This window comes from Mustela putorius, unplaced genomic scaffold (assembly GCF_011764305.1).
Source record: "Mustela putorius furo isolate JIRA1106 unplaced genomic scaffold, ASM1176430v1.1 tig00003974_pilon_pilon_pilon, whole genome shotgun sequence".
Taxonomy (NCBI): Eukaryota; Metazoa; Chordata; class Mammalia; order Carnivora; family Mustelidae; genus Mustela; species Mustela putorius.
In genome coordinates this window covers 8,023,617-8,048,147 of record NW_025422117.1, presented here as the reverse complement: position 1 = coordinate 8,048,147, position 24,531 = coordinate 8,023,617, and the positions used below count along the sequence as shown (strand labels likewise).

General features: G+C 32.1%; 1 long non-coding RNA gene across 1 annotated transcript; it reads left to right on the top strand.

The window, feature by feature from the left end:
- Positions 1-12,664: 12,664 nt before the first annotated feature.
- On the top strand, positions 12,665-23,528 carry LOC101677383. Its single transcript, XR_199588.3, has 3 exons — positions 12,665-12,798; positions 12,935-13,114; positions 23,380-23,528. It is a non-coding gene; the product is annotated as an uncharacterized LOC101677383 (long non-coding RNA).
- Positions 23,529-24,531: the final 1,003 nt, after the last annotated feature.

Genomic DNA, 24,531 nt, shown 5'->3' with positions numbered 1-24,531 from the left:
ATTCTGCATGGAGTTGTTAGAGAAGAAATGGAAATGGAGTGGTTTCAAATATTCAAGAGGTTCTTTATCAGGAGAAATTGTCATCAAACTGTTGTCATTATACCAAATTTGAACTTAGGGATGGGTCATAATTATTTTCTTCATGGATGATTACTATCATCCAATTTCAAAATATCAATTCATAGGATCTAGTCAACTGGTATGGATTGATTTGATTTTGGTACTAAGCTAAGATTAATTTCTCTTCTATTCTGTTTTCTAAAATACAATTTTAATAAATATTAGGGAAATCATTTGAAGCAATATTTTTGCTACAGTGTCTTGAATTAGAAGAGTGTAGAGCTAGAACTTTGATATCCTCCTGTTCTTTTTTTTTTTTTAAGGATTTTATTTATTTTCTTGACAGAAAGAGAGAGCATGGGTAGGGGGAGGATCAGAGTGAGAAGCAGACTCCCCACTGAGCAGGGAGCCTAACGTGGGGCTCCATCCCAGGACACTAAGAACTAAGATCATGACCTGAGCTGAAGGCAGATGCTTAATTGACTGAGCCACCGAGGTGTCCCTCCTTTTTTCCTTTTGAATTATTAGGCAGTTTTAAAGTATATTTTTGAATAACTTTAACAAATCTGAGTTTGGGTATTCCACTGGACCCCATCTATTATAACAATTGAAGTCTAAACTGAAGCTACAGGATGATGATCTAAATAACCTCAGGATCAGACCATCACTTGAGACCTTTAATGCTTTGTTCAGCAGCTACCCTTTAACCCTTCTAGAACATACTGATTTTTCATCTGCAATTATGGATCATAAATTATCACTTTTAAAATTGTCTTCTTAACTGATATTTTGACTGAATCTGGACTTGATTTTATCAAAGTTAGACTAAGTTGTTTTCAAAGCTAAGAAAGATACAAAGTGCATCTCAGGGGATAATCTTGCTCAGTTTCTGTGAGTGGCCTTGTTTCCTGACATGGTTTGGAAGTCTGCCTGGAAAATGAAGCCAGTAAGCAATGGGAAATGAGATAAGACATGGGGTGAAAATGATTTCATAGCAAAGACCCTGTTTCCATTGGTTTGGGGCACTGCTACTCCACTGTTTTCTTTAGAGTTATATGAATTATCTGATAAGAGCAATTGGGGCAAAGCTAGTTGGATTTGGGATTTCTGTTATTCTTTGTATTGAGGTAAAAATGAAGAGAAGGTAGATTTTAAAGAATTTGTTTTTTCCCAAAAGGATTTGTAATACTACTTTTTCAACTCTAATTATTTAAAAATAGATATTGCTTAAAATTGAAGGAGAAATAGTAAAAGTAATACATCAGTGATTCTGCTGTTGCTTAAATCATTTTATTTGAGGTGCATCACCATTTTATTTCATTACATGAAAGCTCCATAAAGGAAGGGAGCCCATCCATTTTGTTTTCTGCTTATCCTCAGTATCTAATCCAAGAAGAACTCAATACATATTCTGTATGTATTGAGTATAAAATTTGTTTTGTATGTGTCAAACGTGCTATCTGTGGAGAGCAAAATGGAGTCTCTCGGGTCAAGCAGGAGCCTGTGTCAAGCAATGATGTTAAAGTAGTTAAGGTAGTACAGCTTTGAGATATCCCTGGGACCAACAGTAGGTAACACCCCAGAACTGATAACAAGCAGAAGCAGAGGAGGTCAGCAGGGGCCCAAGACCAATTAAATCACTTTAAAAAGGGGAGGATTTTTGGCAGCAAACTCTGACTCTTCAGACACGATGACTTATGTCTGACCAGTTAAAAAAGGCAACTGTTGCTTAAGGCTCTGCCCAACTGAGCTCTGAACAAATCAAGATCCTTCACTGATTGAACACAATAAGCAGTAAGTGCCAAGAGCTGACCCAGACAGGACTTAGGCCTTATCTCAACTGCATGCCCACAGATGGACATTGGTTTGGTTTGTTAACTTCCCACACCCTTCTGTTAATCTTGTTTGTTGTGTGGCTTCTCTTTTGTCCTGGTCTGTCTGCTGTATAAGAAGCCAAGTTTAATCATATGGTGAATTGTCATTTAGTTTGGAATCTTGAGCTGCTTTATCATTGTGATTAACTTTCCTTTATGACTGAATAAAGCTGGTCACCTGGAAAGAACAACTCTTGTGTGTGTCTTCACAGAATGTTCATGACAGCATCTTAGAAAAATCACTAGGAATTAGGATGTAAAATGGAATTGGAATAGTAACACGAGGGAAACTCTGACTGAAGAAAGGTATAGTCTTGGCACTGACTTCATTAAAGTCCTCTCACAAAAATGTCTCTGATAACATGTTAAGGGCTACCACTATTTCTGAAAACATTATTAAATAGTATATTTAAAACTTTGAATATGGTGAATATCCTTGATATAATCCACAAAACCAAAGATATTTGTTTTTTTAAATGATTATTAAGAATGTAAAGTCGTCCTGACAGGAATGTATTTGAAAAATGCCGGTCAGGGGCAAACAAAAAAGACATGATGAAGACTATTGGTTTCTCATTCCATCTGCTGAACTATGTTCTCTTGGTTGAAGGATGTTAAGGAAACCTTAACTGAAACCTTAACTGAAGAGGGGAGGAGTATTTTAATAGCCATTAGATATACATGAGTATTACTGTTTTATGCTATATCCCAACTTATCTATAGTTTCATAAAGCTTAGTTGCGATTTCAAATTTAGAACCATATCAATGGTCCTTTCATACTCTGTTACATTAAAATTGTTAATCCAAAAAAAAAAAAAAATGCAGGGCTCCTGGGTGTCTCAGTCATTAAGTGTCTGCCTTTGGCTTGGGTCTTGATTCCCAAGTCCTAGGATCAGCCTCGCATCTGGTTCCCTGCTTGGGGAACCAGCCTGCTTCTCCCTCTCCCACACCCCCTGCTTGTATTCCCTCTTCCACTGTCTCTCTGTGTCAAATAAATAAATAAAATCTTAAAAAAAAAATTCTTCCACAACTATTTTTAGAAGCTTCTAGAACTAATAGAAAAAAGGTTTTAGGATGCCTAGGTGGCTCGTTCGATTAAGTGTCTGCCTTTGGCTCAGGTCATGATTCCAGGGCCCAGGAATCTAGTCCTGCATCGAGCTCCTTGCTCAGCAGGTTGCCTGCTTCTCCCTCTGTCGGCTGCTTCCCCTGCTTGTACATGCTCTCTCTCTCTCTCTGACAAATAAATAAATAAAATATATTTTTTAAAAGGTTTGAAGATTATTTCAAAGTTCAGGTACCCATATTACCAGTCATATAAAAAATGGTACAAGTTGAGAAGGTTATTTCACATGTTTTCTCATGGAAATGGTATCAGGCGTTCCCTGATTTTCAGCAACTCTTCTCCCTGAGAACACAGTGAACAATGGCTTTGCTGATAAGCTAAGTAATTTAACAAAATGAACTAAACAGTACGTGAAGAGTTACTCTTTTTCCTCTCCTCAATGAGTAAATCATTCACATTATGTAGTGGGTTGGAGCATTCAGTGTGTCTTATGGGAACACATGGATGGGAGGGGCTTTCTTTTTCCTTTCCATCAATGAAGAATGTTTTTGAATTTGATAACCTTATTCCATTAGCCAATATATATATTTTTCTCATTCAGAAATTTCAAATGAAAGGAAGCTTTATTTACTAGCAAATAAATCTATTTTATGAGTTCTCACAAGAACACTTGTCCTTAAAATAACATCATAATTTCATTACTGGAATATTGATGTTTAGGTAGAAAAATGAAACTATCACTCTTAACAAAAAAAGATACTTGGTAGAAGAAAAAAAATTTCTGAAAATTAAACAAATACCTTTTTGTAGAGCGGGTAAAGAATATTTCTTATATTACTATTAATGGGGTTATATTATAATTACTAAATATTAAAGAATATTTCTTATATTACTTATATTACTATTATAAGAAATATTAAGTATTTCTTATATTTATAAGAAATAAAGAATTATTTCTTATATTTACTGGTAAAGAATATTTCTTGTATTATATTACTTATATAATATAATTTATATTAAATTATATTCTTATAATTCTTATATATTATATTTCTTATATTACTATAATATATTCATATATTACTAAAAGAATTTTCTTACATTACTTATAAGAATATTTCTTATATTACTATATTAAGAGATATATTTCTTTTATTTCTTATATTACTTATATTACTGAATTTTAATACTGAATATTTCCTATATTACTGTATCTGGATCAAAAACAATCCTTAAAGGAAGAATTCAAAAGAAAAATTTTTACTTAATATTGTACTAGAATTGCTAGCAAAATAACTTTAACAATTTAACAAGAAAAAGTGGATTATTGGTTAATAAATTTATTATATTCAAAATTAATATTAAAACACCTAATGAAAAACAAATTGAGGGGTTTTTGTTAATCTCTTTATTTTAAGAGCTCTTACTATGAAAAGTTGTAGAAATTAAACATTAGCTGAGAAAAAAAGAAAAGAGAAGACCTATGTAAATAGTCACATCTGATTTTTTTATAAAAAGCATGAAAACGGGTGCTTATTACACCATAGTTTGTGAGAGTGATAAAGTAAATATCTCAGAGGTCTCTCTACAACGTAGAAGCTAACTAATTCCGGCATTTCAATGGCAGTTTAAAAAATAATAAAATAGAGTTAAGAAAAGTCAAAATAATGATGAAATGAGCTAGCTTTTGAGTCATAATACCTGGGTTTAAGGGCTAACTCCAGCATACAGAAACTCTGTGACCTGAGGAATATCACTTCACCGATTCAAGTCTTACTATCCTCTTCTCTAAAAGCAGGTAATGAGGAACATATATTCCACGAGATTTTCTGAGAATTAAAAGAAGTAATGCTCTTAAAACAGTACCCCTCTTAGCCCATTTCAGAAGCTCCTGGAGCTTCACACTACATTGAAATCACTATTTAGTAATTATGTATTATTAATTTTGAGTTCACTAGGGGAATCACTCTATCTCTAGTTTAAAAAAAAAACAAATAGATCAATGAATTGATGTAAATTGTCCTAAAACTTAGTTACATATCAATAAATACATACATTATTATACACAGACACACATATATATGTATATATATTTATCAGCTCTATATACACAGATTTATACATCACTATATAAAAAAATCTGTGAAAATGTACAAATAGAATGCCTTTATATGTCATTTAAAACTTAATGAAAGAAAAGTGGTAATCTAGTTAAATGTTCGGTAGGAAAAAAAAATAGATTATTCTTCCCTAAAATATTTTAAAACATTATTCTATAGTTTTAATTTATTATATATTGGTGAATGTTAATATATTTTAATATGTGAAATTAAAAATTTAAAGAGAATACAAATTAGTTAACACTTCCTTAGTACAAGGGTAAGGACAGATCCAATAATTTTCTACATAAATATCATTTTTTTCTGTGACAGAAGCAAACATTATGTAAATTTGAAAGCATCAAAAGAGGGGCGCCTGGGTGGCTCAGTGGGTTAAGCCTCTGCTTTCGGCTCAGGTCATGATCCCAGGGTTCTGGGATCGAGCCCCGCATCGGGCTCTTTGTTCAGCAGGAGCCTGCTTTCCTTCCTCTCTCTCTGCCTGCCTCTCTGCCTACTTGTGATCTCTGTCTGTCAAGTAAATAAAAAAAAAAAAAAAAAAAAAATTTAAAAAAAAAAGAAAGCATGAAAAGAGTGAGAAATTATGTGTCATTAATGAATTTAAATAAAATATTTTAATAAAAACCGTAAAATCTTTGTATTATTATTTAATAATAAAATGTTAGGAGCTCTGTTTAGTCACTGAAAGAAAGGAGATCTTTTTCTTAAATACTACATATATTTTTCACAATTTGTAAGACAAGATTCTCTTAAAATATTTTTGGCATTATTTTGCTTCATTATATAGATTAAACAATTAATAAAGCCGAAGTTTCCACTAGCTTCTAACTAGTTTATTTAATTGGACCAAATGACATCAAATACGCTTAATTTTGCTATGTTTAGAACTACTCATTTTGATCTCTCACACACTTATAACAGAAGCCACATTGTCCAACCCAATTTAATATTATCACATACAAGAATTAACTTGTAATTATTTCTTTCCCACATTTATTCATTTAAAATTATTTATTGGATATTTATTATGGGCAAGGGATAAGACGTAGTACTTTATTTTTTTATTTTTTTAAATTTTTAAAATAAAAATATTTTTCATTTTTAAAAATTTTTATTTTTTAATTTTAATTTTATTTTTTATTATGTTTAGTTATCTACTGTTAGTATGTCATTAGTTTTTGATGTAATGTTCAATGATCCATTTGTTGCATATAACACCCAGTGCTCTTCACAACATGTGCCCTCCTTAGCACCCATCACTGGGTCACCCATCCCCCCACACCCCCTCTGAAACCCTCAGACTGTTTCCTGAGTCCAGACTCTATCATTGTTCATCTCCTTCTCTGATTTCTCCCCCTTGAATTTTGCCTCCCTTCCCCTGTGGTTCCTCTGTGCTATTCCTTATGTTCCCTATATGTGTGAAACAATAGGATAATTGTCTTTTTCTGTTTGACTTATTTCTCTTAGCATAATCCCTTCCAGTTCCATCCATGTCATTGAAAATGGTGGGTGTTCATCCTTTCTTATGGCTGAATAATATTCCATTGTATATATGCACCACATCTTCCTTATCTATTCATCCATTGAAGGGCATCTCGGCTCCTATCACAGTTTGGCTATTGTGGACAGTAGTTTCTCATCCTATTTAAGTTAACATTGTCTATTATCAAAGTCTTATATTTTCCCTTGGGCTACCACAGAGACATATATCATACACCCCCCATACACAAACACACACACAGAAAAAAGTTTTCAATTTAGTGTAGTCTTACTTAATTTACACATTAATTTAATCAATTCATTTATCCAGCCCTATTTATTGAGTATTTTTTTTAATGCAAAACACTGTTATAGATTGTTTCACAGACCTTACATTATATGGTAAGATAAAATAACTCTAATAGCTAAGTAGATAAATAAAATATAAGATGGTGTTAAGTAGCACGAAAATAATAAAAATAGGGGCACCTGGGTGGCTCAGTGGGTTAAAGCCTCTGCCTTTGACTCAGGTCATGATCCCAGGGTCCTGGGATCGAGTCCCGCATTGGGCTCTCTGCTCAGTGGGTAGCCTGCTTCCTCCTCTCTCTGCCTGCCTCTCTGCCTACTTGTGATCTCTGTCAAATAAATAAAATCTTAAAAAGAAAATAAGAAAAACAGAATAAGGTGATAGAAAAAGAAAAAAATATTCAGTGATGTGTAAAACAATAACAACATTCTACTGGCTATTATTTTATATCATATACTTCCAAACTTCGTGAAAATTAATTTTTAAAAGTCACTACATCTGAAAATAAATTTGATTTTTTGAAATATAAACATAATTGGACTTCTATTTATAAAAATACAAAATCATTTAGAACTTGTTAGTTGGCATTCCAAGATATAATTGGTCTGATACAATGCAATATGTTTTTTAAAAATATGCATGTGTTTTGTGTATGTATTACAATTTTGATAGATATCAATCTAATATTTTTTATTTTAAGATACTGTTTCCTGTTTTTAAGGTTTAAATATATAAATACTTTTAAAATAAAATATAAATAAAATAATAGGCATGTCATTCCATCCAAAATTCAAATTGTATCATGTATTTTTAAAATTATAAGAACATATGCAGCTTAGAGAAAAAAAATATAGAAAAAAATTCTTAGATTCCAAATATTAAATCAAGGATTTTAAAACTTTCTATTAAAGTAGTTTTATTAATTTATTTTCCTATACTCTTCACTATAGATGAACCCTGTATTAATTTTTTCTTAGTTGAAACCTCTTTTCTCATAAGACATACCTCAATTATTTGTTGCATTGCTTACCTAAACTCTGTCCAACATATTTCTTAATGCATGTATGTATTAATTATTTTTTCTCTTATCATTCATTTAATGCTTAGTTAATGAGGATCTTCTAGATGTACAATATACTAAGAACATGAGTCCACATTAAAATCACTGATGTCTGTAAGATGTTTATTTGGTATTCATAATATAATTTCACTGAATATCAGAATTATAGTGCATGATGAAGTACTAATGGCCTCCAAACTGTCATGAAAATACTCTTCAGGACAATCTGGCACATTACAATGGTATGGTTTCCTCTGCAACGTCACCACAGTGCCTTTTAAGATTTATTAAAAAGATCGATTTTAAAGTATAAAAGAGTTCAGGTGTTCTGCAGTTAAGAAAACAGTAATGTGTATAAGACCATTTAGTAATGTCTATAAGACCGTATCCCAAGCCTTACTTATCTCTTTCTACTGTCCTAAATGCACTCTACAAACTCCATTCCTTGTATACTCATGAACACAAATCCATCATTCCTAGTCTCCATTTTAATTGTTTGTGTTTTTTTTTTTGAGTTCTAAAATTTGAAAAGTCATCTCCACTACTTATTACTGATTTATAGAGGCTTTAACTCCTCTCTCCCTGGCATTCTCCAATGAGCATGCATACACACACACACACACACACCAAATCTCCAAATGGTACTGATTATTGGTGAAACTAGTATATACTTTTTATGGAGACATGAATTCCAACCAATTTCTCTGACCATCCTTAAATACTGGAAGCCATTACATCTATCTTCAGTCTACCAGACTCTGAAGACTGACTCCCCAAGGGAATGGGTTCTCACCATTACTGAGCACCTAATGCTTGTTATTGATTTTAATAATAGTAACAGCAATGTCAAAAAGAACAGTAAACAATATAGCTAAGTCTATGATAATTACTTTGCATATATATTAATCTATGCAATGAAACTCAAGTTGGCTATTGTATTCACCTTTTACAAATGAGTTAAGTTTTGAGAGAATTTAAATAATTTGCCAAAGGTAATTTTGTCAGTCTATGATATTTGCTTTATTCAATTCTAGATGCAATAATTCTAGATGTATTAACTTCCAAAGATTAACTTGTATGTTTTTTTAATACTGCCTGATAGTTTAAAGCTTTTACCAAATTTATTATTATTATTACGATTATTATTGCAGTTGGGTACATTTATGTCTCTGTTAATTTGATTGTTACATTTTACAGAGAAAGGTTTGTATGATTTTTATCTATCATCTATCTATTTTTGTGCTTGGTATAGTGGCCTATTAAAAATAATATCCATTAGGTATTTACTGAATTTAGTAGTTAGTAGAAAATAAGTCATAAGTATTATAAGAGTACCTTATCACACCATTTTAAAAATTTATGTTTGTTTCCCATAACCTTATTTCATTTAATGCTAAAATTAAATACACTTAATTTCCCCACTTGGAGAGAATTGGATAAAAGTGGAAAAGAGTTCTGATTTTGTCATAAAGCCCATTAATAACTCCTGTATAAATTCTGTTAAATCTCAAATTAGATCTTTCTTTTCTCTTTTTTTTTTTTTTTTTGTTTTATTTCCTTGATTTTTTTTTTTTTTCTTTATACAAGTGTGTAGGCTGTGATCTTGACAAGCTTCTGAAAACTCTTATCAGATTCTGGTTGCTCTGGTGACCAGCCATCTGTTTATACAATTGCAATTTTATTTCCTTCAGAAAATTAGAATAAAAAAAGAATTGAGAGCCCCTATGCTTGTTGTTGTTGTTGTTGTTGTTGTTTTTTCATCATCCTATGTCGTTATAGGCTGTCAGTATTGGAAACTAGAAATAATGATCATCCAAATAGTTTTCAGAAGAAAATCTTTGATAATATCTGAAATTTAAGGGTTATGAATTTTGATAGCTCCTGGTAATTTTCTGATAAAATAATTTTGCTTAATATTTAAAACTAATGTAAATATAAATTCTGTTTTTAAATTAAAATACAGCTGACACACAATGTTACATTAGTTTCAGGTGTACAACAGAGTGACTCAGCAACTCTATAGCTACCACCTATCACCATAAAATGCTTTTGCATTACCATTGACTATAATTCATATGCTCTATGTAGCTTTCATCTTTGTGACTTAGTCATTCCATTACTGGAAGCTGGTACCTCCCACTCTTCTTCACTCATTTGCCCATCCCTCTAGTCCCCTTCCCTCAGGCACCTACCTGTTTGTTCTCTGCATTTATAAGTCAACATGTTCTGTTGTCATTGTTGTTGTTCATTTGTTTTGTTTTTTTTAGATTCCACAGTAAGTAAAATGATGTTTGCATTTTCCCATCTGACATATTTCACTTAGCATGTTACCTTCTAGGTCTGTCCATGTGTTCCAAATGAAAAGAGCTCATTCTTTTTTATGACTGAGTAATATTCCATTACCCCCCCCCACACGATCTTTATCTACTCTATCTATGGACACTTATGTTGCTTCCATATCTTGGCTATTATAAGTAAAACTGTAATAGCCATAGAGGTGCATATATCTTTTCTAACTAGTGTTTTTGTTTTCTCCAGATAAATACCCAGTAGTGGAATTACTGGATCAAATGGTATTTCATTTCTAATTTTTTGAGGAGTCTTCATACTGTTTTCCACAGTGTCCACCAACAGTGAATGAGGGTTCTTTCTTCTCTATATCTCACCAACACTTGTTACTTCTTATATTTTTTTTTACTAGTCATTTTGACAGGTGCGGGGTGATAGCTCATTGTGATTTTGATTTGCATTTCCCTGATGTTTAGTGATGTTGAGCAAATTTTCATGTGTCTGTTGACCATTGCATGTCTTCTTTGGAAAAATGTCTATTCAGGTTCTCTGCTCATTTTTTATTCAATTTACTTGGATTTTTTTGTTTGGTGGTGAGATGTGTAAGTTCTCCATTTTATAATTATTACTGGAGTATGACTGTCATACAATGTTTTATTGGCTCCCATTGTAAAACACATTTAATAATTCTATGTATGTTTGTATAATCTTTACATAATTTATATTAACCCCTGATCAGCTATGTTATTTAAATGTAATCTTCCATTTAATAGGTTGCCTTTTTGTTTTGTTGAAGGTTTTCTTCACTGTGCAAAAGCTTTTGGTGTAAACCTATATTGCTTTTGTTTCCCTTGCCTGAGGAGACATATCTAAAAAAACATTTTTAAGACTGATGTCCAAGAGATTACTGCCTATGTGTTTAAGGAGCTTAATGGCTTTAGGTCTCATATATTGGTATTTAATCCCATTTTAAAATTTATTTTTATGTAGGGTAAAAGAAAGTGGTCCAGTTTCATTCTTTTGTAAGTGGCTGTCCAGTTTTCCCAGCGCCATTTCTTGGAGAGACATTTTCCCCTCTGTATATTGTTGCCTCCTTTGTCAGAGATTAATTGACCATATAAGCATGGGTTTATTTTTGTACCATCTATATTGTTCTGTTGAAGTTAATATAGACACATACATAAAGTGAATGAGAGTTTTTATTCTTAATTTTAAGAGAATTATTCAAAATGGTTATGATAGGTAATACTACCTATCAGATTAATATAAAGTTCAGATTAATATAAATTTCAGATAAATATAAACATGACAATAATTATAACTGAACCAATTATATAGGAGGAAAATGAAAGGAAGAATCTGGAATAGAAAAAAAGAAAACAAACTTATTGCTGTGAAAATTTCTTAATTTTGTAAATTTCATAAAATTATTGTGATCATATTTAAACATTACTAAGACCCCTCCCTATGCCTGGGTAGAGGCCCATACAAAGTGAAGTCCACAGATTCTGAGCGTTATGAGTTTCTTAATATTTCTGACTCTGCTCATTACATATTTTTCTTACCTTTTTGAGGTATCATTGATAAAGAAAAAATTGCACACATTTAATATACACATCTTGATGAAATTGCAATATGCATACACCTATGTATATCAATCACCACAACCAAAGTACTAAACATATCTATCACTTTCAAAAATTTACTTGTATTTTCTAAAATTACATTATATATTTATTTTTAAATCTGAAATCTCTTCTCAAGAAGGTCCATAGGTGTGTATTACCCCCAGATGATCTACTGACACAAGCAAAGGGGGTCTAAGGAGTCTTTCAAATATAAATCCACCCACAAAACATATATTTAAGGAACACTAAGATAATAAGACAATAGTGAAGGAAGATGTAGTATAGGTATAAATAACAATTAGGAAAAGTAGAAGTTCTATATTTGAGTCCAAGAATTAGCAAACATTTTTGAAAATCAAAAACAAAATAATGCCTTTGAATTTCAAAGTGTTATTTCCAAACATTATTCTGGGGGAAAACAAAATAAAACAAAACAGAGGAAATTGGAAAAAGATATAGGGAAAGAAGAAGAGGAAAAAAATCAATGTGAAAGTAACAAATTCTCTAAAATTTGTTTTTCAAAATTCATGTTTTTAAGATTTATTTAATTATTATTTTAGAGAAAGAGAGAGCATGAGGAGCGGGACAGAGGGAGAAGGAAAGACAATCTTAAAGCAGGTTCCCTGCTTAACACAGAGCCCAACATAGGGCTCACTCTCATGACCCTAAGATAATGAGCCCAAATCAAGAGTCAGACAGTTAACTGACTGAGCTACCAAGACACCTCAAGATTCTCTTTAGATTATTATATGTCATCACCCACTTGTTCTATTTGCGTTCTATTGCTCCCAGAGCAAATTACCACAAATCTGTTCTCTTAAAGAAAATTCATTACATGACAGTTTTCTATCTCCAAGTTTGACACAGATTTCCCTTGGCTAACATCAAGGTGTGGACACATCTTCATGCCCTTCTAAAAGGTATTAGGAGAATCCATTTCCTTGCTCATTCAAGTTCCTGGGAGAAATCAGTTTCTTGCAGTTGTAGGTCCAAGTTTTCTGGAGTCTACAGGTCTCCCACATTCGCTGACTCATGGACTTCTTCTTCTATTTTCAGAGCCAGAGATGGTAATTTGATGTCTTTTCACATTTTATCTGTGTGATCTACCCTTCCGTCTTCATTCTCCATCTTTAAGGATCACATGATTAAAAATGGGTCACCTGAATAACCCAGGAGAACTATATTCAGGTCTTTAACCTTCTTAATCATATATCCACAATCTCTTTTGTCATGAAGGTATGTATTTACCCTTTCTGAGGGTTAAGGTATGAAATCTTTGCATTACTGTTATTTTCTTCCCATATCATTTTCCTCCAGAAAGTCTTGAAAAATTAGAGAAAATAATATTCTAAGTCTGAATGGTAACATATACCAAGCCTAGAGTGGGAAAGCTGAAAATATAAATTTTACTAATAGGTAGAAGTCAACTATCACCCTAATTTTGTTTTAGGCATATGTGTCATAATTATAACGGCTGTGTAATATTATGTGAAACAATGAGAACTCTTTTGCAGATATGGAAATGAATTATTTGTATTTTCTTCCAACATAACAAAAAAGCAAAGCAAAGAAACACCAAAAATAAATAATAGTTTGTAAAATTGCTTTGGTTGTACTCAGAAGAAGTTTTTTTGTTTTGTTTTGTTTTTAAGATACCAGTATTATTTCAGAAATTTTGTTACACAAAAACAATTACCTCCATGCCAGATTTTACATATGCTATACAGGTAAAACACTGTAATTGTGATACAGTCATAATTGAGACAATTTGAGCAAGTTATTTCTGAAAAGTGGTCTATAATATAATAAAATACACACACGCAGAGTTTCTTAGGATTATTGAGGCTTAGGCAGATAAAAATCTAGCAATAATGAGAACAAAATTAACATATTCATTGTACCTGTGTTTGATCAACCTAAAGAGAAAATCAAATACTTGTTGATGTACTACAATCAAATGACTTCTGAATCATAGGCTCAGTTCAATAGAATTGATGATTACTGAAGAAAAAAATAATGCCTACATAGAAGTATTTTATGCCATTTGTAGATTAGCCTTATACATGAAGGCTAATGAAAATATATATTTTTCATGATATTCTTGACCTAACAATATAAATTATTCTTAGTTCTTTATCAAATATCACTTCTGGTCCTTCCTCTTATGAAGCAAAAAATATACTGTGTTAAAATATACATATATATATACTGTGTTTAGTATAGAAATATCATCATAAAACAGTGAACCCAGGAACTTTAAAGTCTTAAATGAAAATGAAGTTTTAATTATGAGAATTGTTTTGATTGAATTTGCAAAATTAGACTGAGTCTGAACTGTATGTAAAGTTATTAAGAAAAGGAACATATAATGGACCTTTTTCTTAATGATCTAAAATTCTTAAAAAAGAAAAAAAATCAAATCAAGTGGGAGCCAAATAAATAAATAGACAAGTTTGTATTTTCTGTTGACTAATCAAAAGAGTTGCAGAATTATTTGGTCATTAAACATTCCATGGCAATTCATTATTTGTCCACTTAAAAATCCCATATGATTTTTCAGTGCAATATAATAGGTGAAACTATTTGGTGTATATCCCCATGTGCTATACCTACACTAATTTAAAAGGGTACACTAATAACTATTTAAGGAAAAGAAAAGATTTTAAAATATTGATTGTTCTTTTCAATACTTGAAGCCTGTTTTTTTAGGGTTCAACTACCCTGTTTTTTAGGGTTTGACTACTAAATTTAGGGTTGACTACTATGTCACAAACATGTGACAGATTCACATGTTCATCTCAATTAATATACACATACTCCCATCAGGTAAATTAATGTCCATTGATAGAATAACTTTTTTTTTAATATACTAGCAGAACTATGCTGGCTGCACTTAGTGATAGGAGCTTTTCAAGGTTTGAGTATAGGACTTACCATGTTTTCTGTTACAGGGTAAAAACAAATTGACACATGGTCAGTTCCTATATATATACACACACACACACACACACACATATATATAAATATACACATATATACACACATATATGTATATATATACACACATATATATAGATATATGGAAAATGGTTATATCACTTTGTCTTATAAATTGATTTTTGCTTTACTGTATCAGCATGATGGTGTTTATCTAGTGAGCACAGCCATTTTTCATAAGCAAAGTTGCTAGGAACATTAAGACATTATATCCTCAAGGTGTAGTCATCCATCTAACTATGCAAAGGAGTAAGAATTATCTTGTTACTTTTAAGATGGTACACAACAGTATTTCCCTGAAATGTTAAATGATGTATGATGCTAGTTTTACAGGATCATCCTAGTTTCTATCAGTTTAATATTGGCAGTAAGAGAAAAATAATAGACCAGGTTTTTGGCATCCATTAACAGTATAAACATTTCATAAACTCTGTTAATGACAACCAAGAATGTCAAGAAAATATAGCTGAGTGATGCTGCCCGAAAGATAGCTTAAGATATTGGGAATTTCTGTCCTCCATGATGCAGATACCTACACTACACTGTATTCTATCGTGTAAGTTTTCCTTTTTTCTCTTATTATGTTAGATGAAAATTAAAGTGACAACCTTCTCTACACATACATATACACATATTTGTAGAATGAACATTTTGGAAATCACTACACTACAGTGTCTGTTATTCATGCGATGTCATATTAAAAAGTTAACATAATATTAAATATCAAAATGATATACTCGGGAATTTTAGCAGGTTAATCCTGGACCTGTATAGAGAATAATTCAAGATCTATAAACACAATGGATTTACCATGTTAAAAACTGAAATCGTTTTCCACCTTCTCAAAATATACCCCATTCTTCAGTATGGTTAGGAATTCCTTGTGATTATTTTACACATCTTAGACAAAGTTCTGCAATATGATTCTTATAGACAACTTCAGATATATAACTAAACTTACTGGAGAACAATCATGACAAATTAGAGATTTTCAACTTCTAAATAGTCAGTCTTGTATTTTATCTAATTGAATCTACAAAAATTACAAGAAATATTGTCAATATAATCAGTATTGAATAAGTTACTCTAATTCAAACTCTCAGGCCTTCTACTTTGTTGAATTTCAATGACAGACAGCACTAGAAATTAAAAATAACTTGTGATAATCATAGGGATAGTGATTTTACTTTTCTAATATAAAGCCACATTTTTGGGGGTTCCTGGGTGGCTCAGTGGGTTAAAGCCTCTGCCTTCGGCTCAGATTCTGATCTCAGGGTCCCTGCTCGCCAGGGCATCTGCTTCCCATCTCTCTCTCTGCCTGCCTTTCTGCCTACTTGTGATCTCTGCCTGTCAAATAAATAAATAAAAGTCTTAAAAAAATAAAACCACATTATTTCCTCATTAAAGTATCACTTTTAAAAAATATATGTGTGAGAAATTCATTATAGATCTTGGATATTAGCCCTTTGGCTGTGGTGTCATTTGAGAATATCTTCTCCCATTCTGTGGGTTGCCTCTTTGTTTTGTTGACTGCTTCCTTTGTGTGCAGAAGCTTCTTATCTTGATGAAGTACCAAAAGTTCATTTACTTTTGTTTCTCTTGCCTTTGGAGACCTGTCTTGAAAGAAGTCATTGTGGCTGATGTTGAAGAGGGTACTGCCTAAGTTCTCTAGGATTTTGATGGATTCCTGTCTCATATTGAGGTCTTTCATCCATAAATTCAAATCAAAACCACATTGAGATACCACCTTATACTAGTTAGAATGGCAAAAATCAACAAGGCAAGAAACAACAAATGTTGGGGAGGATGTGCAGAAGGGGGACCTCCCTTACAATATTGGTGGAAATGCAAGTTGGTGCAGTAACTTTGGAAAACAGTGTGGAAATTCCTTAAAAATTTAAAAATAGAGCTACCCTATCACCTGGCAACTGCACTACTGGGTATTTACCCCAAACATACAGGTGTAGTGAAATGAAGGGCCATATGAACCCCAATCCTCACAGTAGCAATGTCCACAATAACCAAACTGCAGAAAGAGCCAAGATGCCCTTCAAAAGAGGAATGGATAAAGAAGATGTAGTTCATATATACAATGGAATATTACTCAGCCATCAGAACAGATGAATATCCAACTTTTGCATCAACATACATGGAACTGGAGGAGATTATGCTGAGTGAATTAAGTCAAGCAGAGAAAGCCAATTATCATATGGTTTCAATTACTTGTGGAACAGAAGGAAAAACATGGAGGGCAATAGGAGAAGGAAAGGGAAAATGAAGGGGGTCCGGGGCGGGGGGAGACGAATCATGAGAGACTGTGGACTCTGAGAAACAAACTGAGGATTTTAGAGGGGAGGGAGAATGGAAGATGATGAGCCTGGTGGTGGTTATTAAGGAGGGCATGTATTGCATGGAGCAATGGGTGCTATACATAAACGATGAATCTTGGAACACTATGTCAAAAACTAATGATGTATTGTATGGTGACTAACAACACCATACACACACACACACACACACACACACACACACACACGTATACACATACATACATACATGAGTGACATTGAGATAACACAAGTAGTCAGACTGACAAACTCAGAAGAATTGGAAGTATTAAACGTTACTAATAATCCAAATAATAAAAGTGATCAAAAAACAGGTTAAACATGAAGTGTGAGGTAGCTGACACAACTTTTAGTTTCTACCTCCCTGTATTAGTGGGCAATTTGACTGAGCCTAAGCATGAGGTGTCTAAGCAATATACAAGAAGTATACATGTGGTATCTCCTTCAGAAAAGGGAGATATTTCAGTTAGAAAATGTCTTCACATTTCTTGGTCCAGGAATTGTGTATAAATCATTGCTATTATTCAGCAGTTGCTTACTTCATGAAGTCATAAATTTCAAATATTGGACTATAAGCAACCCAGACAGTTTGGGTACATTCCTTAAAGATATCTTAAAAAGTTCTGTGGGCACATTTACAGAATAATTTTAGTGAGTCTTGGTATTTTCCCAACCTTATAAACCAGCTGTTAATTATTCACCTACCAAACATAAAATTCAGGAAAGTATCATGGAAATATTAATATGTTATAATGTTAGATATGTATTCCTGAGGGAAAATGTCCTATATAACTTGATTATTTATTTTTAAAAAATATGAAGCAACATTGTATCACTCTCCTAAATCACATTTTGATTTTTAAACTTAAGACATTTTTGACACTGGGAAGTTAAAGATTTATTATGCTAATTTTCCAGAATTTTGTTAATTTATTTTATTCTGATATCCAACAAAAAGGAAAATATAAAATGAGATAAGATCTAACGGGGAGGAGTCAGAGTCAAATAAAATATCATCATTAATCACAAAGCAGTAGAAAGAGAAAGCATCCAGAAGGAAAGGATACAATTAAAATCTTAATTGTAATTAAGATTATAATTAATTAATTACAATTAATCTTAATTGTAAGATTCTTAAAAATAAATTATTAAAAAATAAATAAAATTCTTAAAAATAAATAAGGAAAAAAATGCAAGCTGCTTACCATCTACCCAGCTAATAATGGATGATAATTTATGAAGATCAGAAATGAATAAAAGTAAATATTATTACAATATTTGAAAATAAATATGGAGTTTGTCGCTTAACTAGAAAACTTAGAGCGATAATGGTCAGTTATGCATGATGCAGTTGATAAAACAAACAAACAGACAAACAATGGCAGGAAGAAAAGGGCACAGTACTCACAAGCAAAAAAGATGAATTGCAGTATGCTCAAAATGAATTGTACATGTTTTTAAAATTATAATTAATAGATTTGCAGCATAACGGAATGCAACTAACCCAATGATATGGTATGTCTAATTCACTTTTCTGAATCTACAGTTTGCAAACAAGTCATCAGACATGATCTCTTGAACAAAACGTCATGAAATGTATGAATTGACCTCATCAAATTCATTAGTCATATCGAATATTGTTACCCTTTGGAAAAAATGCCTTAATGTTGTTAATTAGTTAATCTCCTTTTGTTATTATAGTCAATTTGTGTTTACTAAGTACATCGAGGAAAAGATTGGGCAATTTTAGGTCAGAGATCTCATTTTAATCATACAAATATTGTATTTCAAATAAAACTGAAAATAACAAAGTTTTAAATATAGTATTGATTCTGGCAAATTTTATAATAAATAATTTTTCTGAAAGGCAGGAAATGTGACTCTATTTACCAACATCACTGTGGAGCTTTTCCAACATCAGTACTCGGTGCATATTAATTTTATTCACCAGCATATGGCTAAATAGGCATGTGTATCTTGCTCCATACGCTCTCAAAAGATCTTACTAGAATGAAAATATAATGATGCAAAAGAGAATAAACTTACAAAAGCTGAGATTACTGAGGGAGAGGTATAAGAGGATGAAAGATACTAACATTTTTTTTTTTTAAGTATAAAGCCATTGGAAGTGAGTTCACAAATGAAAATGAGAAAAGAAAGCATTTTTCCAAAATAGATTCCATATCAGACTGCTGTGAAAGTGGGAGTCAGTTCTCCAGGCAGAATACTGGAGATTTTCCAAACATGGTAAAAGCTTGGAAGGGGTCAACTGGGACTGAAAACAGACTCCAGAATTAAACCCTAATCATGAAGTCACTATACTAGTCAGTTCTTGAACTCTTCTTCTCTGCAGTATAGAGTGTCAGAAAGATTAAGCCAGGTTAAAAACCTGAGAACTAATTGGAACCCCAAAACAGAAATGATTCAATTGCTGCCTTTAGTCAGAGGGATGGTTGTGGGAGTATTAGGGCAGGGAATTTTTGCTTTTCATCTTAACTCATCTATATCATATGATTTTTTAAAAATTCTTTCTAGTTGGCAGTCATTAAAAATATTAATAGTAGTGTGGACTTTTATTTGTCACCTACCAGTTGTTTTTTTTTTTGGAAAATTGTGTGGATTCCAATTCATTTTATCAAAAATTGTAATAAACTGATGGTGGTTTTTGAACATATTGAAGAAAATTTAGCATTAATAAAGTAACATACATTGGCAGATATGAAACCTTGATTATTATTATAAACATGGTTTTATAAAAAACGCACTGGTATTAAAGAAAAACAAAGTTAACTAATGAGAATTAATGTTAGTTTTTTTTTTTTTTAATGCTAGTTATTTTTACACAAATGCTATTGAAGTAACTTGTTCCACAAAGATTATAGCAATGTAGCTCTAGGTATTCTTGGCCAGGACAAAGAAAATCAAACACAAGGGTATAAGAAGAACAACTATTTTCTGGTTTTGGAAAACGTTCATGCCTAAAAGATTATCACCGTGTTATTTATTTGTTATATAGGCTATATTAAAAGTAAAAATCATGTTTGTGTTTTTAACAACTGAATGTGTTAGCAAATTAATAATCCTTACAGGTGCTTCCATAAAATGTCTGCACTTCCCAAAAATTATTTCCTAAAAACTTATATCAATAGTCCAGATTTGAGAAATATCTACATGTATCAGATTTTACTATCTAAAATGAGTCAACTTAAAATGCAGTGGCTCAAATCAAAAGAAAATATTTATTTATTTATTATTATTATTTTTTTCATAATGCATTGGTTTGGCTGGGAGATTATTTTTGTCAGGTCCAGTGGGTAGAGCTAGATGGTCTGGAATGAGCTCACTCACATATCCAGAAATCAGCTGAGATGACTGTAATTATGGTTACTCTTGGGACTTTGTGGATGGTCATTTGCACTCTCTAAAGGCATTCCCAGCCATCTAGGAGGCTAACTCAAGTTTATTTACATGTTGGCAGTAAGAAGGAGGGTAAATCCCAATGTACAAACATTTCAGGTCTCTGTCTGGGTCACAGTGCCTATTGATTGGAACAGCTCACATGACTGAGACTAGACTTAAAGCCCAAGAGGATTACCCAAGGCAATGAATACAAGAAGTAGGGTAACCATAGCCATTGGCAATCTACTACAATAATAAAAGGAGAAAAGGAATCTGTCTTGCTTTCAGATCCTCCAGAATGCAAGTTTTTCCATATATAAATATTCTATGAGAGCAATTTTGAGAAGTTTCCTAAATTAATGAAGGTATTCCAGTAGATGAAAGTCCTCTATTTCCTATGGCATACCCCTTGCCTGTATCCTTTAACGTGAAGCCATCTACATATGCAAAACTCATTTACCAGCTTCTATTTTTAGTCAAAAACTGTTAAGAAAGAGATACCTGAAGAAACCAATACAGAAATTTATCTTTTTAAATCAGCAGATGTTTGCAGAATAATATAAAAAGATTATATAAAAGTAAAGAACCAATAAATGGGAAAAGATTACATAGGAATTCATGTGTATTGAAAATAATTTAAAAACACAACTACCAAATGCTTACTGATATATTAGAAGTAATTCAAGACAGCACTAAAATTACAAAAATGGCAAGATATGGTGAAATGAATGGTAGTTATATTCTTCAAAATGTTCAAATACAGGGGTTCCTGGGTGGCTCAGTTAGTTAATCTGAGAACTCTTGATTTTGACACAGGTCTTCATCTCAGAACCGGGTTCTCTGGTCAGTGTAGAGTCTGCCTAAGGATTCTCTCCCTCTGCCTTTCCCCCAAAGTGTACTCATACTCTCTCTCCCCCCCCCCCGCCAAATAATTAATCTTTAAAAGGGGAGCCTGGGTGGCTCAGTGGGTTAAATAATCTTTAAAAAATAAAATTTAATTATTTCAATCACCAAAGCAAACCAAGACTTACTCTATGAATCTGCTTAAAAGCCTCCACTGTGGTCTCTGTTCTAATAATGTTCATTGTCTGATCATATAATGATATATACATGTATATTGTTAGATATATATATTAACTATAACTTACATATACACACATATGCAACTATTTCACAGGTCTGAGTAACTGAAAGAATTCACAATACTCTACATATTTTGCTCACATAAGGTTTTAGTTTTAATGCAGAGAAAGGATATGGTACAACAGGAGAAAGAAACCACAGACAAGAACAGGGTCTTTGAGGAATGTTCTTAGTTATAGAGGATGTACTTCATATCTGTATTGTAAGTCACCAAGATATATACAAGGAATCTAGGTTTTTTGAGAGCCTCAGTAAAAGTTTCTGGAAATTTTTTTATGCTTTACTGGTGCATATAGGCTAACCAAGATGTGTATCTAGTTAAACCAGGGTAAGCCAGGCTGTAAACCTCTCTAAACTATATAAACAAACCGGGACAGGTGCTTTTGGGGAGGAATTTTAAACATTAAATAGTATATTATAAATTACTAATCCATATTACCCTCAAAGTAGCCAATAGATGCTAAAGATCAGCATAGAGCTATGTCTGTACAGGTCGATAACCTGTTTTTATAAAATACATATTGGTAATTGTTTGTTAGTTACAAGTTCATTATTTTTAAATAATTTTACAAGTTTGCATTTTACTTTTACAAATGTACGAAAATAATCTGATTTGATTGAACATAATTATTTTATGTATATTTATGAACAAGAAAGAACTCAAGCATTAGTTGAAATTGTGAACAATAAAAATTCTTGTAAATATTGTTAACGTCTATTGAGGGGAGCAACAAACAAATTATTATAAATAATTTATCTTAATATGATGCAGCCATGACAAATGACCAAATGCTAATAGATATAGATAGCAGATACATAGAAAGAGATGCAAATAACTTACGTGAATCAGACATAGTAAGTATGTGTGTTTATAAATGTATTTTGTGATATTTAAGTAAAATAATTTTATATGTGTATTTGCATGTGTATATGATTATATGTATTATACATTTGTGTACACAGCATTTTTAACTGTTTTGTAATGATAACACAAGAAAGTATGTTATTCTGTGGTTATATTTAAGGAAGGGAGTTGTCCTATATGGGGCCCAACACCAGGATACTGAGATTACAACCCCAACCAAAGGTAGATGCGCCCAATGACCAAGCCACCCAGGCACCACTTTATTTTTTTTAATTTTTTTTTCTGCTCAGCAGGAAGCCTGCTCCCTCTCTCACCCCACCCCTGCTTATTTTTCCTCTCTCACTATCTCTTTTTCTCTCTCTCTGTCAAATAAGTAAATAAATCTTAAAAAAAAAAAAAAAAAGGAAGGGAATAGTTGAATGAAAAGTCACAATGTATATTCTGTATACTTTTCGTCCTGTACAAATCTGTCTGACTTGCACAATATGCATTTTTATACTGTGTATTTCATATATAATTATGTGTATATATAACTATATAATTTATTTATAATTATTTGGATGTAAGCTTAATTATAGCTGGTTAATTCATTGCTAAAGCATTTGAATATAGCAAAGTGTTGTTTTGTAGTTTAGGTCCAAATGCATGAACAACAAATGAATGAACTTTTCAGGTACAGCAAAAAATAAGAGAAAACCACAAGTTGGACTTTATCTCAATTTTGTACTATTTGGATCTTTAAATGACAGAGTGCAGTCTTCTTGAACATTTAAAGTGATTCTGATTGAACTACAGGATTGATTTTGCAAGTAGGACAAGACAGCTCATTGGAGGAGCCATCTGAAAGAGAGCACACTGAAATTAAGCAAAGAAAATTGCCTGGTGATCCTTTGGTTTGGCAGGTAATCAATTTTAACCCAAAATGTAAACTAGTTTAGCCAACTGCCCAGTCATATTCTGCTTTAAAAAATATTTTAGCTGAGGAATTTCTATATAAAATTGTCCAATTACTACATTTTCAAGACAAAATTTTAAATGACTAATGTTTATTCCAATAATAAGTAACTGGTAAACTTTCAAATTACTTCCAGTTTCTATATAAGAAATAAATGTAATTTCTCTAACAAAGTATTAACAATGCACACAATTTATAGAAGTTTTAAGATATTCCAGATTTAAAATCCTATGAGGTCACTGCTGTTTTAGTCCATTTGGTATATGAAGATATGAGTCTTAAGAAAGTTAAATAACTTGCTTTAAAATACACAGCTCATGAGTTATGGAACTTATATTTGCAAACAGCTTTATCCTGTTTTCCAGAGTGGCTGTGCCAGTTTGCAATCCTAACAGTGTAAGAGGGTTCCCCTTTCTCCACATCCTCACCAATGTTTGTTGTTTCCTGTTTTATTAATTTTTGCCATTCTATCTGGTGTAAAGTAGTATCTCATTGTGATTTTGGTTTATATTTCCCTAATGGCTATTGATGTTGATGTTGAACGTTTTTTCATAGGTCTGTTAGCCATTTGCACGTCTTCTTTGGAGAACTGTCTGTTGATGTCTTCTGCCCATTTTTTGGCTGGGTTGTTTTTTGAGTGTTGAGTTTGAGAAGTTCTTTACACATATTTGATATCAGCCCTTAATCTATAATGTCATTCTTGGTATGAAGTTTCCTCAAGATGTTAAAAAAAATAAAACTACCCTATCACCCAACAATTGCACTACTAGGTATATACTCTAAAGATACAGATGTAGTGAAAAGAAGGGGCATATGCACCCCAATGTCCATAGCAGCAATGTCTGCAATAACCAAAATGTGGAAGGAGCTGAGATGCCCTCCAAAAGATGAATGTAATAAAGAAGATGTGGTACATACATAGTTTGAAATATTATTCAGCCATCAG